This window comes from Corvus kubaryi, unplaced genomic scaffold (assembly GCF_017639235.1).
Source record: "Corvus kubaryi isolate FWS band 111438036 unplaced genomic scaffold, C.kubaryi_AGA036_p1.0 split1-131, whole genome shotgun sequence".
NCBI classification, from domain to species: Eukaryota; Metazoa; Chordata; class Aves; order Passeriformes; family Corvidae; genus Corvus; species Corvus kubaryi.
In genome coordinates this window covers 24,574,358-24,588,964 of record NW_024582073.1, presented here as the reverse complement: position 1 = coordinate 24,588,964, position 14,607 = coordinate 24,574,358, and positions in this window count along the sequence as shown.

Sequence of the window (14,607 nt, the reverse complement as noted above, 5' to 3'; positions counted from 1 at the left end):
CACTGAAGAAGTCTCAATGCTCAGGAGTCTCTGAGCCTTTTCCCATCCTACAGGGCAAGGCCAGGGTATCCTTCTGTCTTAGAAAACATTGTGCTTTGTTAACTTTTGAAGGACTTTTGCATTCAGGGCCTGTTAGAGCACCTCTTGATCTACTCTATTTCATGCCCACAAATTAAAGCATTATGGGAAAAATCCCAGGATCTACAAAAGCATGAGATTATCTTTTGGCCACTAAAGTGAGTGGTGAATACGCCTCTGGATCTGGCCCTGAAATTTCAATGTGCTTGGTGTTTGGGCTTTCATTTTACCCTTCATGTCTGGAACAAGACCTGTCAGAAACATCATGAAATAATTTTTTTATTTCTAGAGGCTCCTGGAACCATTTTAGTTCACACAGACACCTCACCCTTCAGTGTATACTCAACCATGCCCCCAAAGCTTTGCAGATTGCAGATTCACCGTCACTGGTGCCATAGAGAAGGCAGGACCCCAAGCAACATAGCTAAAAGTGGTTTTAAGTCGAGTGTTCATATGTGTCATGTAACTTCAGCTGAGGAGGGGACAGTGGATGCTGCTGAGAATGCAATGAGTTTACAAAAAAACAGTGCTGAGGTGGCCTGTCCCACATGGTCTGCTGCAGGTCAGCCCTTCCTCCTCAGTGTGGTTGCTGAGCAAGCCATGAATCCTGAGGGCCATGGCAGAGCCACCTCTCCAGGGCTCCCCTTGGGAGTGCTCAGCTCATGCTGCCACCCAGACAGACCCACGGAGAGCTTGGAAAGTCAAAGTGTGAGACACGTGCGCGCAGGCACACGCACACTCTGCAGGCATCTGTGAATTACGAGGTGCTAAACCCCGCACAGAGCCCTGCTGACTTCATAAACCACAAAAATGATGAAATTATTGCCACATTATGAGAAGTGATCCCATCTTTTAGTTTTATACCCTATGTGAGGCAGGACCCCTGACTATTTCTCATGTGCTCTTTAGAGGTTTCCAGGAGTTTCTCTGCTTTCTGAAGTGCAGGTTGTCTCACACTTTCTGCTGGCAATTTTTCTTGCAGCAGGACCCCTCTCTGTTGCCACCAGTACAGTCATATATACCCTGTGGCTGTTCCTGAACAAGTCCCTCCAGGAAGAAAGTTGCAGCCAAGTGAGAATATGATTCCCTTATATTGCCTCTGGCATTTCCTCATCTTGTAGTAATATTCATGCAGAAGACTTGCACGTTAAACTGAAATCAAAACAGAAGAGAAGCAGCACTAACAGAAAGAGATCCAGTCATGAGAGGAGAGAGGTTACTTCCATCCTCAGGGACTGTTCCAATATCTAATTATGCTCAGGATAATAAATTTACTTTTTATTTCCTATTCAGCTTTTTCCTGACTTCAGCTTGCAACCACTAGACCCTGTCGTGCTTATGTCTGTGTAATTAAAGGGGACTGAACCTTCACTACCCATTGCCTTTACAGGCAGCCATGGCCCATGACCAAGACACCTCTTTATCTCATCCTGACCAGCTAACTAAAAAAATTTAAAATATCCTAGAAATGCATGCTTTAAGTAGAGCAAAATCAAACCATAGGGAATTTGGAGCTGTATTGCTGAGGTAGCATAACATTGGATCTCAATTTGTACATAAATATGTACATTTTAAAGCTTCAGCAATTAAAGTACCATGCACACAGAAACTGTGGAGTAAATGTAATAGCAGAGACTTTTGTTTTGTTATGCTATGACTCATTTCACTTTATGTTACTTTATGTTGCTTTATGTTGTTATGGTATATGTTACTTTATGGTACTTTATGTTGCTTCATTTTGTTTTGTTTGAGTATTTCCTTAAACCTTAAAAACTTAATTTTGGTCAGTGCTGTCAAACAAACCAGCACCACGCACAGTCTGGGTTCTCAGGTAGCACCCTGCTCCTGCATGGTTCAGGAAAAGGAAAGGGCTGCAGAAAAAATACAATTTTCCCCTTCTGCTTGTTATTTCTGAGGGCAGTGGTCTGTAACCTGAGCATCGGCACATGAAAGCTGTTGGTGTTCCACTCCCTCCTTACTGAAAATCCATAATGGCTCATGAAAACTTCACAGGAGGTATCAAGAGCTGTCCGTAATGAATAACTCTGCTTTCATGTAAACTACTTAAAGACAAGATTTCTCTGCCAAGATCAACAGATTACAAAAAAAAAAAAAAAAAAAAAGATGTTTACAGAACATATTGTTTCAAAGAGATAAAGAGCCAGAAGAAACACAGATCTTGTTTAAGAACCAAGGCCCGTTTAATTTCAGACTGCTCCACAGTCATTCTCTCCCCTCTTCTCTACTCTTACCAAAACCCCTCTGTGATTTTTTCAGTTTACAGTCTGCTTTTCTTTTATGCTGCTTCCACCTAAACGTGCCTGTTCTAAAGGTCCAGTTTGAATTGCACAAAGCAAGGAATGCCTCTGAAGGCTAAAGTGCTAAAAGGGCTTCCATCAGCCACAAACTGACCAGGCTGCACCTTGGCATAGAGTGATACCCATCCTTTAGCTTTGATGGCCTTTCAAAAATATCAGCTTTCAACCAAAAAGAAAAAAAGTGGCTAGAAATGCAAATGTCAAGGACCAGTTCTAGATCTACTGCTTTCAGAACTAGAAATTCCCAGAAGCGAGCATATTGCTCATATATTACTTCTTAGTATTATCATGAGGGTTGAGGTTTCTTACTTGATTTGCCATGTGTTCAACTCTGTAATTGGTTAATTGCATTTCTTTATTGGTTATTCCACAAACCACATCTAAAAATCCTAATGCCAGAAGCGGTAAGGTAATTTCCAAGTAAATTCTGGGAAGGAAAAGCAAAAAATTGGATAAAAATACTAGTACCAATCTAGTCCTATGTATTTTCAAGTACTACAGCTTCCCCTAGAGCCACTGCTATGACTGAAAAATTCATTAGGACACTGTAAGTCTTCTCTATGTGGCAGAATTCCTGTTTCTGACAGCATGGAAATATACAAAATACAGTGAAAGACATTCGTATCCAAGTTATGCAATTGTCAACGTGTTCATATTTTAGTCAAAATTCACTAAGTGACAGGAATGTGACATCCCTTTGAACTGATTTCCAGTTATTTTTGTTTGCAAATAGTTTGAGGTCATTAATCAACAGAACTTCCTTGAACCATTAACAGAACCGCTGCTTTGCTTGGTTGTTTCTCTTTGAAGGGGATTACAAAACCATTTGCTGTAGTTTCAATCCACATTGGTTCCTGCTCTGAATTGCATGTTAAGTTTTGGGATGGAGCAAATTCTTCATCTGGTTTCATGTCAAAACCATCTGAAGTCAGAGAATTCTGCACAGAACTGATGCAGAGCCATAAATTGTCTGAGTTCTCTGTGGATTGGCCCAACTGTGTTTTTTCAAGAAAGGGTGGGAACTGGAGCAAATCCTTGAGGGAAAATGAGCTGTTTAAAACAAAACTCAAGACTGTGCAAATTTTACATCATTTCAGGTTTCACAGCCAGCATATTTAGAACTCTTTCCCTATCCTTTTGTCCAGAAAATGGGACTTGGCCCACAGTGGTCAGAAAGGCTAGCAGGAGGTCAGCGGAGGAAAGAAAATTTGCCAAGTTGCTCTTGCACAAAGTTCCACGTATTTTTACTCCAAAGTATTCATACTTCTGTTAGGTTCACTTCCCTAAATGGACACATGTGCAAACTGGTGGACCTGACGTGTCATTTCCCACATTCAAATGTACAATCTACATTCAGTCACAAGTGGACACAGAAAACAAAGGATGCCATCATTTGTTTGGGCAAATGCAAAGCTAGCCAGCATGCATTGGGTGTTGAGGATCAAAGACTGAGAAAAAAAAATCCTCTGATATTTAAAAAAAGTATACACCTGAGGAAACCACAGTCTGATTCTGGTAGCAGGAAAAAAAATCCATACATTCTTGTAGGATAAATAAGCTTTGCCAGATTCTCAGTTAGCAAACCAGAGCACAGCTTGGTTGGAGCTAGCACTTTATAATACTAAAATTATTTTAAGAAAAATGTATTCTCAAAAATTATTTATTTCATGTTCTTTATGAGTTCCTTCTTCTCTTTCAGATGTTTTGTTGCAAAGCAGGAGCTGAAAGTTTTAGAGAGAATATTTAAATTCTATCTCATCTTCCTGAGCTGCTTCATGTGTGCAAAGCATCAATTTCAACTCAGCACAAGAAGCAAAACAAAGTTTTTAGTAGTACCTCCTGCGAGAATAATTGGTATAACTGGAAAAAATAGATAAGCTTTGGGGTGTACAAGAGGACCTTTAAGTGCCAAAAAGCATGTTTAACATTTTCCATTGATAAAAGCCATTAGTCACCAAAGTGTGTCCTTCTGCTTGATCAAAGCACCATAAATCTAAAAAAATAAATCCAGCTAACACTGTCTGGGAACAGACATGTTCAAACGCTGTTTGTTGTCCCTTCAAGGATGACAGAGCAACCCTGAAAACTGTGTCCGTGATTTGATTTTCCAAACATAATAATCCCGTGCTGACTGAGAGAGCCTCAGAGCTGTAAGACACCCACATGGGCTGGGGCTGTGTCACACAGGACCTACAAAGGGTCTGATGGGGACCAGGTGAGCAACAAGAGGTATCTCAAAGGCACTGGGTAACCACATTTAAGCAACTGAGTTCCATCTTGTGTGTCACAAGAAAAAACCATTGAAGCTGAAACCAGAGTTTATAAGAGAAGAGGCCTGCAGTGGTGGTCATTTACATTTTTTTACCTAGATTGATTTCATCTGGAATTAAGTTTTAAAATGGCATGAGAGAATGCATATAAGTCAAACGCCTCTCCCTTTTTCACAAACTTTCAATAATGGAAGATGTTACTGAGGTATTGGAAATATGATAGTTAAGGTTCCTAGAGAGAGACTTGTACAAGGCTGTGCATAAACCTGGCTATTGCTCTATCAAAAATAGCTGGAAATTAATTTGAAAGAAAACAGATCTCTTCTGAGTGCTGAGATCCAAACCCAATAGAGTACTTAGGCTCCCAGTGCTTATTTGGGCACCTGACTTGTATTGAGACCAAGAGGAATGAGCTGTTGGTCCCGTGCCCATGTGCTCTCTGGACAGCACCAGTGCACCTGGATATCTTCACTCAGTGGGAATGGCAACACAAAAAGTGTCAGTTCCATTTGGTTTTGGTGTTTTTTCAAAACCTCCTCTAAGACCTGACACTTCCAGGACTAGAAAATACAATCAACATTCTCCTGAAGTTTATAACTGTCCATGTTGAGTAGTCATGCCACTAGTGATGACCATCCTAAGCTTCTCCAGAGCTGATCCATGGCTCTGGGGGGCTTCTCCAGAGCATGAAATCTCATGGGTTCTTGTGGATTTGCAACTGTTTGAGCTTGAGGTGGAGAGTTTGATCTGAAGTGAGCTTCTGTTCAGCTTCATCTGCAGCTGCTGTCAAAATTGTGCAAAAGCACATAAGTTTTTGCATGATATTCATGGACACGGAAAAGGTACGTGTTACCTGCTTGAGCCTTAGCAACCCAAAGGGATGTTTTGGACTTAGGACAAATTCATTTTTGCAGGGTTTTTCTTTAAATTTCTGCTGCAACCAAGTCAGATCTTCTTGCACATCTGCAGGTCTCCCACTGAGCGGCTGTCAGGATTACACAGTATTAAACCAATCTTGGCATTTCACGGTGTCCACTAATTATAAGCACATCTGTTGAAGAGCAGTTAGAGGAATGAAAATCCCAGCATCAACGTGTTTGATGCATATGTTTGTATACCCTTGCAGTCAGGGTGGGAACACACTACTTTAAAAATCTGTAATCTTCGTTTCTCTTCCAAACAAATGTAAACGCTCCCTCAGCTCCCCTGGGGAACATCGCTGGAATATGGAAGATTCTTAGGGAAGATGAGCAAGCCTGAGGGCAAACTTTTTTTGTAAATGTCTTCGTGCCTGTTAAAACTGATTTAAGATGAAAATAAAATTTGGAGAAAGCAACCAAACTCAGGTCTGGCACCTGGGATCAGTGGGAAATAGCAGTCGCTGCAGCATCAGCAACTTTTGGATCATGGAGTCATAAAATATCCTAAGTTGGAAAGGACTCACAAGGATCATCAAGTCCAACTCCTGCCCTGCCTACAGCCACCCCAAGTATCCACCATGTACCTAAGACCATGTGCACATCCCTTGGCACTTTGTCCAGTTGAGAGCCATATGTGACTGTAGATGGTGCCTCCTCTCACCTCTTGAGCCCTGACTTGGGTCCAGCCTCATGTTTCTGGCATTGTGAGTTAACTGTCTTGCTCAGAAACAAGTTTGTGAGCTGAAATATTCTATTGTTTATCTATTTTAGCAAAGAAAGCAGTGACAGCAAAAAGGTTACCATTTCATTTACACAATTTTCCTCATTCACAGTAGATGATCTTGGCAACAAGACCTCTTATGTTATAAGACCGGTTTTCACATTCAAACAAATATCACATTACTACAGACAAAAGCATATTACTACTTGGTGGTCTGAAATCCTGTGTCCTGAACCTTTTGTATTAATGTGGATAAGGAATAATGATCCTGGAGTCAGTAGTGTCAGTCGGTGTCACAGTCAACTGAGAAGGGGATGCTTTGTCTCTGTTTTTGTTTGAACTTCCAGCTCTCACGGGAACTTTGCTCACACCAGGCCCTCCTTGACCCAAATACTTCTTGTCTCCCTTCACATGTCCCTTGTAGCCAGGAAAAAGCTATCAGCAAAAGAGTGGGCTCTCCAGACATAACGCTGTCTGTCAGCTTTTGGTCCTGTGAGCAACATCAGCCCAAATTGCATCCCACTGATCTGTCACTTTTTATCTTGCATTTAAATGTATTTAACAATCAACAGAAAGTGTTTCAGCCTGTGGTGTCCAGCAGCTATTTTTTGGGAGAGGATACAGCTGGTGCAGAGCAGGCAGTGGTTTTGCACCACGGATGGGTGAGCTGCAGAGTCCCAGCAGCCCATTCATCAGAGACATCAGCCCGCTGATGGCTCCAGTGCAACATCCAGCACTCAGTCAGACACTCTGGAGTCATCCTGTCTGCCTCACAGTGCCGAGAGTCCTGGCAAGCCAGTTTATCTCTCTGCATAGATACTTGCAGCTCTGCTTGGACTGAAGCTGTGGGGCACATCAGCACATTAGCAAAGCTGAGAAGGAAATCTTAAATCCTTCATGACCAGAGTCTGGTACTTGGGATGACCCGCGTGGGAGATGGGGGCAGAGGAGTCTGACCTTTGTGAGTCACCACCAGTATCAGCAGCATATTGCTCAATCCAGGGGATTTTGCCTGGCACCACTCATACTCCCCAGCTCTGCAGTGCTCACACTTTCCTGGGGAAGAAACCCAAGGTGGACTGACTGTATTTTACCATGCCCCTGAAGAAAGGCCTTGCACAGTTCAGGGACACAGCTGAAGTGAAATTCAAGCTGACCCCCACTGTGCAGGATAACCAAACCTTGGGCTTGGCTACCTGACAGCATAGACAGCAAAGACTGTTTATTTGCAGGGTTGTGATGAATATGTGGACAATGAAGTTTCCTGGGAAGTGGCACCAAGCCTGCCAGAGTTCGACAAACTTTTGGATAATGCTCTCAGGCACATGGTGTGATTCCTTGGTTTGACCTGGGTAGGGTCAGGAGTTAGACTCAATGATCCTTGTGGGTCTCTTCCAACTCAGGATATTCTATGATTCTACAAATCAAGGGCACTCTTGGCAGCAGCTGCCATGGTGGCAGAGGAGAGGAAAGGGAACAGGCTGCAAAGCTGGCACTGTTTCATACGCCATAAAACCAGCAGAATATCCTTCCCTGGGTCACTGCATTGAAATCAGCAGAGGGACAAACTGTCCTGCTAATGACTCAGGTGATGCCTCTGAGCAAGGAATGCTCTGCTCCTATGCTGAGACCATGAAGTTGGATGTGAGCAAAATTCCTGTCTGGTTAAAATAGGGTGAGCTAAAGGACAAAGAAACAGCTCTGTTATTGTCTAGACCTCCAGATCATATCCTTAGAGGCTATGATGCAGCTAATTCAGCAGAGGAAATAAAAATTACTTGGATAAAATCTTCTTGCACATTCCCATGCTCTACTCTCTTGTGGAAGTGTTTTTAGTGTAGAACTACACCACTTTAATAATATGCACTCCTTCAATAAAAAAGCATGACTCACACCTCTGCACAAGAGATAAAAGATGTGTGGAAACCGTAAAAACACTAATCCAGCATGTAAAGCCAGCAAAGCCACTTATCTTCATAGAATATTTTAATGTCTGTGTTGTTCTTCCAGGAGAGCTGTGGGACAATTTACACCTTCAAAAAGCCTCAGCTTGTAAATATATATCTAAAATATCTTTTCTAAAGCTGGTTCTGTAAAAGAGTTTTTAAAGGACTGATAGGGGGTTTAACAGGGCATTCTAGGTTTTAGCACCCTGAAGGTTATATTAGCCATACCCCTTTCATATATAAATATAATGGAAAGGAGGAAGAAGAGCCTCCAACAGAGATGGCAAACAGAGAGGTGCTGACAGGGTGTCTTGCTCAGCATGAATCCTAAATGATTAGTGGTGCCATAAGCAGAGCAATTAGACCCCAGCTCCCTGCTCCCACCTGCCTTGTCTCACCTTGCATGGAGGTCATGCCTGTTCCTTTGGGCCACCTTTCCCTCTGGTCACTAGCTGCACCCCAGCAAATCTTGTCTCCTACCCCAGGTGCTGTGGAGCCTCGTGGTTAGGGCTCAGCTTGGCAGACCCTGGGAAGCCTTTACCGCAAGCCCAGCAAGCAAAGTGAGACACATGTCACCATCTATCTTTGGTCTAAACTTGGTGCAAAGACAATCACAGTCACTTGAGCCCATCTTTGGGCTGCCTCCCAAGGCAGATACCTCCTTCCTCATCCTCAAGTCCCAGTGAGTTGGGGCTCCCGGAGCAGACACCTCAGTGGTAACCATTTTTGGTACTACTTGACATGATAAAAATTACCTGGGAGAATCATCAGAGTCTGCAGTGGACAGAGAGGAGCCTTTGTGGTCTGTCTGTCTGACAACACCACAGTTAGAGCATTTTGGGCTCTAACTGTCCAAAAGTTTGAGCTTCATTTCACGTATACACACACACACACACACACACACTCACAACAGTTGTTATATAGTCCATGCTCTGTGGCTGTGCTGAGGGTGACCTCAATTAAAATGTGTCTTTGTAGGCAAAGCGTGGTGATGCACAGAGGTCTACAGGTCAGGAACAGTTCCTGGACTCCCATGAGGTTCTTTACAGGCATCCATGCAGCTGACACAGAGTTTGTTATTAATCTTTGGCTGTAGCACTCTTAATTGCACATCCCACCAAACTGAGATTTAGTAGACATCATATCATCTAAGTTTAGTCTAATTTAAACTGCTTTAGAAATACCTGGTATATTTTACTGGTATCACCCCAAATCTGAGCAGGCAGCTGAGTCTGCAGACAAGGAGGGGAGGGTGATTTGCTGTGGCAGGACTCCTGTCCTGGCCAGCAGCAAATCAGTAGCCATGTGGAGCACGAGCATTTAATGGGGATATCACAAATTCCCTGAATGTTCTGATGGAACATAAAAATCATAGGCAGCCACCCAAGCTTGTGTGTGTAAATATCTTCTCGTTATGGAGCTGCTCCAGATCTGGGATCGCATAAGGAGATGTATGCACCACTGGTCAGAGGTGCCCAATTTGGATGCAAAAATTAGGATTTTATGCCAATGGTGGGAAGCAAGAATCTTCAGGAGGTCATTTAGGATGCTGAATTAGGAGGCTGAGAGGGACTGTAGCCAAAGTGGAGAAATTAGAGTCTCCAGACTGAGGTAAGCAGCCCCCATGAGGTCCCTACCCAGCTGATAAAAACCCTACAAGCCTCTAATAATCAGTGTTTGATAAGAGCTGTCAGGGAGGCAAGGCCACACAACTAAATCACTGTAGGATATTCACACTTTCATGGTTCATCAGCAGTGTAAATCCAAGCTAATTTTTGTTTTTGGAATAGCTAAAAAGTGGAGACTAAAATACATTTTTAAGATATTAAAGTAATAAATATCTCTTCAATTTGTCAAATGTCCATACTTTTCTGTCCTCTCTTGGTCAGTAAGTTCAGCTCTGCTCAGCTCCCACCCACCACCCCTTTATGGTGCATAGAAAAGGGAATTAATTGAGATTGTCATATAATTTTGTGCTTAAAAATTGCTTCTACTACTTGCTGCACTTTTCCACCTCGCTGCCAGACATGTGACCACTACTTTACACATCCCAAGAGATTCAAGCATGTTTCTAACTCCTTTTAAGTAAAGAGCAAGCAATGAAAAGCTTCCCCCTGCTCTGGATCATGCTATGGATCACGTCAGAGTGACTTCTGTGCATCTGGTGGTACACTGGAGAAGAGCTAGGAGCTCCTTTATGAGATTTTGTAAAGGCAACACAGAGGGATTAGCATGCTGTTGGTAATGCTGTTTGTTGCAGTATAATTTATTGAGGATCACTGGTAATTTCATCAGTCATTGCTGTTTTGCAACACTTAAAAATTTGCAGCATTACATGGAGAAGGCAGTTCAATGGGCCACAATATTTAGCAAGGGTAAAAGCAAGGGTAAAACTGTGTAAAATTGTGGGGCAGTTCTTGTCAGCATTAGAGAACAAGTGTGATTAAAAGCCATCTCTGCTGGTGAGGGTGCTGAAACACACTAAGAAACTTGAGCACATATTCTTGGTGAGCACAATACTGCCCTGTGCAGGAAAAAGGGAAAAATCACATGAGGGGAGTCGGAGTCAGGCCATGCAGGGAGGGGAAGTTTTTTGAAGGCTGCTTGCTGGTACTTGGTTCTCCAGCAGAAAGGCTGCTATGAAAATTTACTCACAGGAATAGTAATGGCACCTGTATTGGGATACTTCTTGAAATTAGCTATTTATTCTCTGCTCCCCCCTGCCTCCCCACAACCCTACTGGTATAACAAACCTCAGCTTCTTTCCAAAAGTATTTTAAGCTGCTCAATTTTCAAGCCTCAGAGGCTATGTGAGATAAGGATTTTATACTTGATGCCATAACTCTGAAGAAACTACCTTTCATGCACTGAGGAAATGATTAATCCCTGTCAGACTGCAGCTCACTGAGTTGTTCTTCTGCAAACGGTGTCATTGTGCCCAGAACATGGATACAGGAGAAGGAGGTGAAACCCACGAATAATGGCCTGGGGAATGGTCTGGCACCTCCCAGAATCTGTCAAAACTTTTAATATCTTGGCAGATTTTCCCCTTATAACAGATATCTTTCCATTTTTCTTTCTATCTTTCTTTTATCTTTTTCTCTTTTTGCTTTTTCCTTGTTTGTTTCCTTCTTTCTTCTGCCTCAGCACCTTGCCTTGCCTAGCCACCTTCCTAATTCAAACACACCCAGATTACAAAGTTTATATCTGTGAACAACATCTTCACATGCAGAAATAAAGCCAATTCCAAGATTTGGCATTTGCAGGAGTTGAGCCTGAAGTGTTAAAGTACAAACACTTTCTGATCAGTCATTCCCTTGATAACAGATGGCCCAATCTATGCTCCAAGATTGTCTTTAACTCTGTCTGACCCAACATAAAACCAAATGTTCATAAACTGCAGTTCTCCATACCCCAAGATGTCCATTTTTGGCTGTAAATCTGGAGCACATGCTGTTATCTGAGATTTGTAAGTCATGTGCGATACAGGGAGGTGCATTATCTTACTTGGGGGGTGTCTGATCAACACAGGCAGAGCAGTGCTTCCGCCAACAGCTCCGGCTTCTCCAGGGAAACTTTCTCTGCCAGTGTTCTCAGTGTGAGAAAGTCATTTGCTTATTTCCCTGGGTAATACCTCACCTTATACCTTGGGTAAATGTACCAAGCCTAAGCCACAGGAATCACACTGCGCTTGGATGGGAAGGGACCCCCTTGTACCTCACTAGAATTTTGGTACAAGATCTGCAAGGATGAGAGCTGCTTCTTTCCATTGGTATTAGTGTTGCCTCAAGGGCTGGAGAGCAGAGAAAAAAATGCCAGATGTAGAGCCCATGGAGGGGCTGAAATAACACCTTGAGGTTAATGAATTGTGAGGAATCAAATCATAGCTCAGATGTCTGGCTGGAAACATTCTTCCCCAGCATTCGTTCAGCTACTAATGGGTTGTGCCACACAGTGCTGCTGAGAAAGGAACTGGGAGATATCTCCAACTGGATGCTTGGCACACCCTCATTTAAGGAGGAAAAGGGTTGGATCTGCTGTTTCTGATAAAGTCACAAATTCTGTTAATCAAATGGATGCACAAGAAGTATCACCTTTCTTACAACACATTGAACTTTTGTCTCAGGCTTCAAAACAAGAAAATAAGAGAGAATTTGTTTTTAAGGTGTTCATAAAATAGACAAATGTTCAGGTTTCACTGATGCAAAAAAATGTGGTTTTTCACAGGCATTATTTTTTGCAGAGCAGGGGGAAGGGGAGCTCCTAATCTGTTTATACTAGGATTAATATTAGGAGCGAGTTAGTTTTTCCAAGGTTCAGCAGAGCATGAGGGGGAAAACAAAACAAAACTTATTTTCAGGAATGTTTACCAATGGGTTCTGGTCATGATTTGTGTTTTGAAACTTGGGAGGCCAGTTTTTGAGCTTCACTGTTAGTGTTTAACTTAAGGATTAGGAATTATTGAGTTAGGTTCATTAAAATAGCTGGGTTTTGTCCTTCGAAAATTTAAGAAAACACAGTGTAAGCCTTGGAAAGAAGATCTCTTTCTGGGTAACAACAGCCTCATTCAACTCTAAGCATATGGCTGTCTTTGTTTTAGAAACCTGTGTTAAAATAAGGGTAAGGCTCCCCATTCCAGCAGAATCATCAGCTCTGTTCTCAGGGATTTACGTAGCTCTCAATAATACTGGTTTAAGCCTTGAGAAATCTACTGAGATTCCAGCATATTAAAACTACTGTAAGTGTGATGGGAGTAATTTCTTCCCTAAATTTCATGTTCAGTTCCCGGTTTGAAGAAAGTGTGAAGCACCAACATCATAGACAGGATAAGACTGGCAACAGGCAGTTCTTAACTCTCTGTGTGAGTAGAGGATGAAGATACTGAAATATTAAAAGAAAACCCAAACCAAACCTTGAGGAGGGACTAGTTCCAGAACTCAGTATGAGGACATCCCCTTGGGAATGCATGAAGAGGCCAAAGGTGCTTGTCCTATTGCAATGGGCTATTCCACAAAGGGCAGAATGAATTCCCATGCCCTGGTGAAGGAGGAGGACAAGGCTCCTCCAGGGGCAAACCTCACTCCCTGAGCTTCACAAATGATTTACAGCAGTCTGTGTGGCTTTGTGCCTATGCGTGGCAGGATCTCTGCACTGCCATTCTCAGCAGGTCCAGTTCTGCCTTCAGCCACTTTAATGTACCAGAATTCAAAGCAGCTGTCCCCTTACAGCATGGACTAGGATCAGCCCCAACTTGTCTACGTGTGGTTGTGCTCACAAATGTCCCATTAATTGAGAACAGTCCTTAGTGGGTTCTCATTTCAAGAAGAGTTTTAGAAGTTTGGGTCACTGTAAACAGAATTGTGCTCTCCTCTGTTTTGGGTGTTTTACAGCAACTCGGCTCTTTTTTTCTGCAGCCCAACCAGCTGACTGTAGCTGGCAGGAAGACAGTGAATCCATTTTACAATGACGTTCAAAGTTTCAAAATGTGTTTTGGATCTGCCTTGGAGTGAAAACAAAACCTTTTGAACTTTTTTGTGCTGTGAAGTCATGGCAAGACCATTTTTGCCTGGGAAGACTCTAAGCTTCCCTCTGTGATGCAGTCTGCGAAGACAACCTTGGCATTGCTGCTGGGTGTCAGGTGGCAGCTCAGAGCTCTGGAAACAGCAGCTCAACAATGTATAGAAAAACCTGGAAACCTTCAGATATGGCTACAGATCTAGCTGATTCCTAGACCAGAGAAGTTGTGGATGCCCCTTCCTTGAAAGTGCTCAAAGCCAGGTTGGATGGGGACCTGAGCCACCTGTTTCAGTGGAAGGTGTCTCTGCCCATGGCACAGGGGCTGGAATGAGATGACCTTTAAGATTAATTCTGTGATTCTGTGATTCTGTGATTCTACTCTGGACAGCTTCTCCTAAGTGGGATGGTGCTGTGACTTTTCTCAGGAATGCTACAGCTCTTCCTAATGGTGTAAGATCACAGTGACATTGAATTTCTGTGACAACAAGCCAGCCACGGGCAAAGTGGATCTGAATCCCGATTCCCAGCTGCACCTTTCACTTTTACACATACCACCAGCTTGCTGATGTAGATACCACTCTGCTCATCTTTCCATGCTTAGCAGGGGGAGATACACTGTGCAATAACTAAATAAAAAAGAAGAACCAAAAAAAAGCCTTTTCAGACTTGAAACCACCTCTTTTCCTTCCTTGTGTTTTTATATTCTTCCAACATCTCTGCTTCTTTTGTTGTTTAAGTGCGATAAACTTACTGAAAAATGCAAGCCCTTGTCCAGAAAATACCAATTCTAAGTTGATTTTTCCAGGCAGAGACCCTGACTATGCCTTATTTGTACTC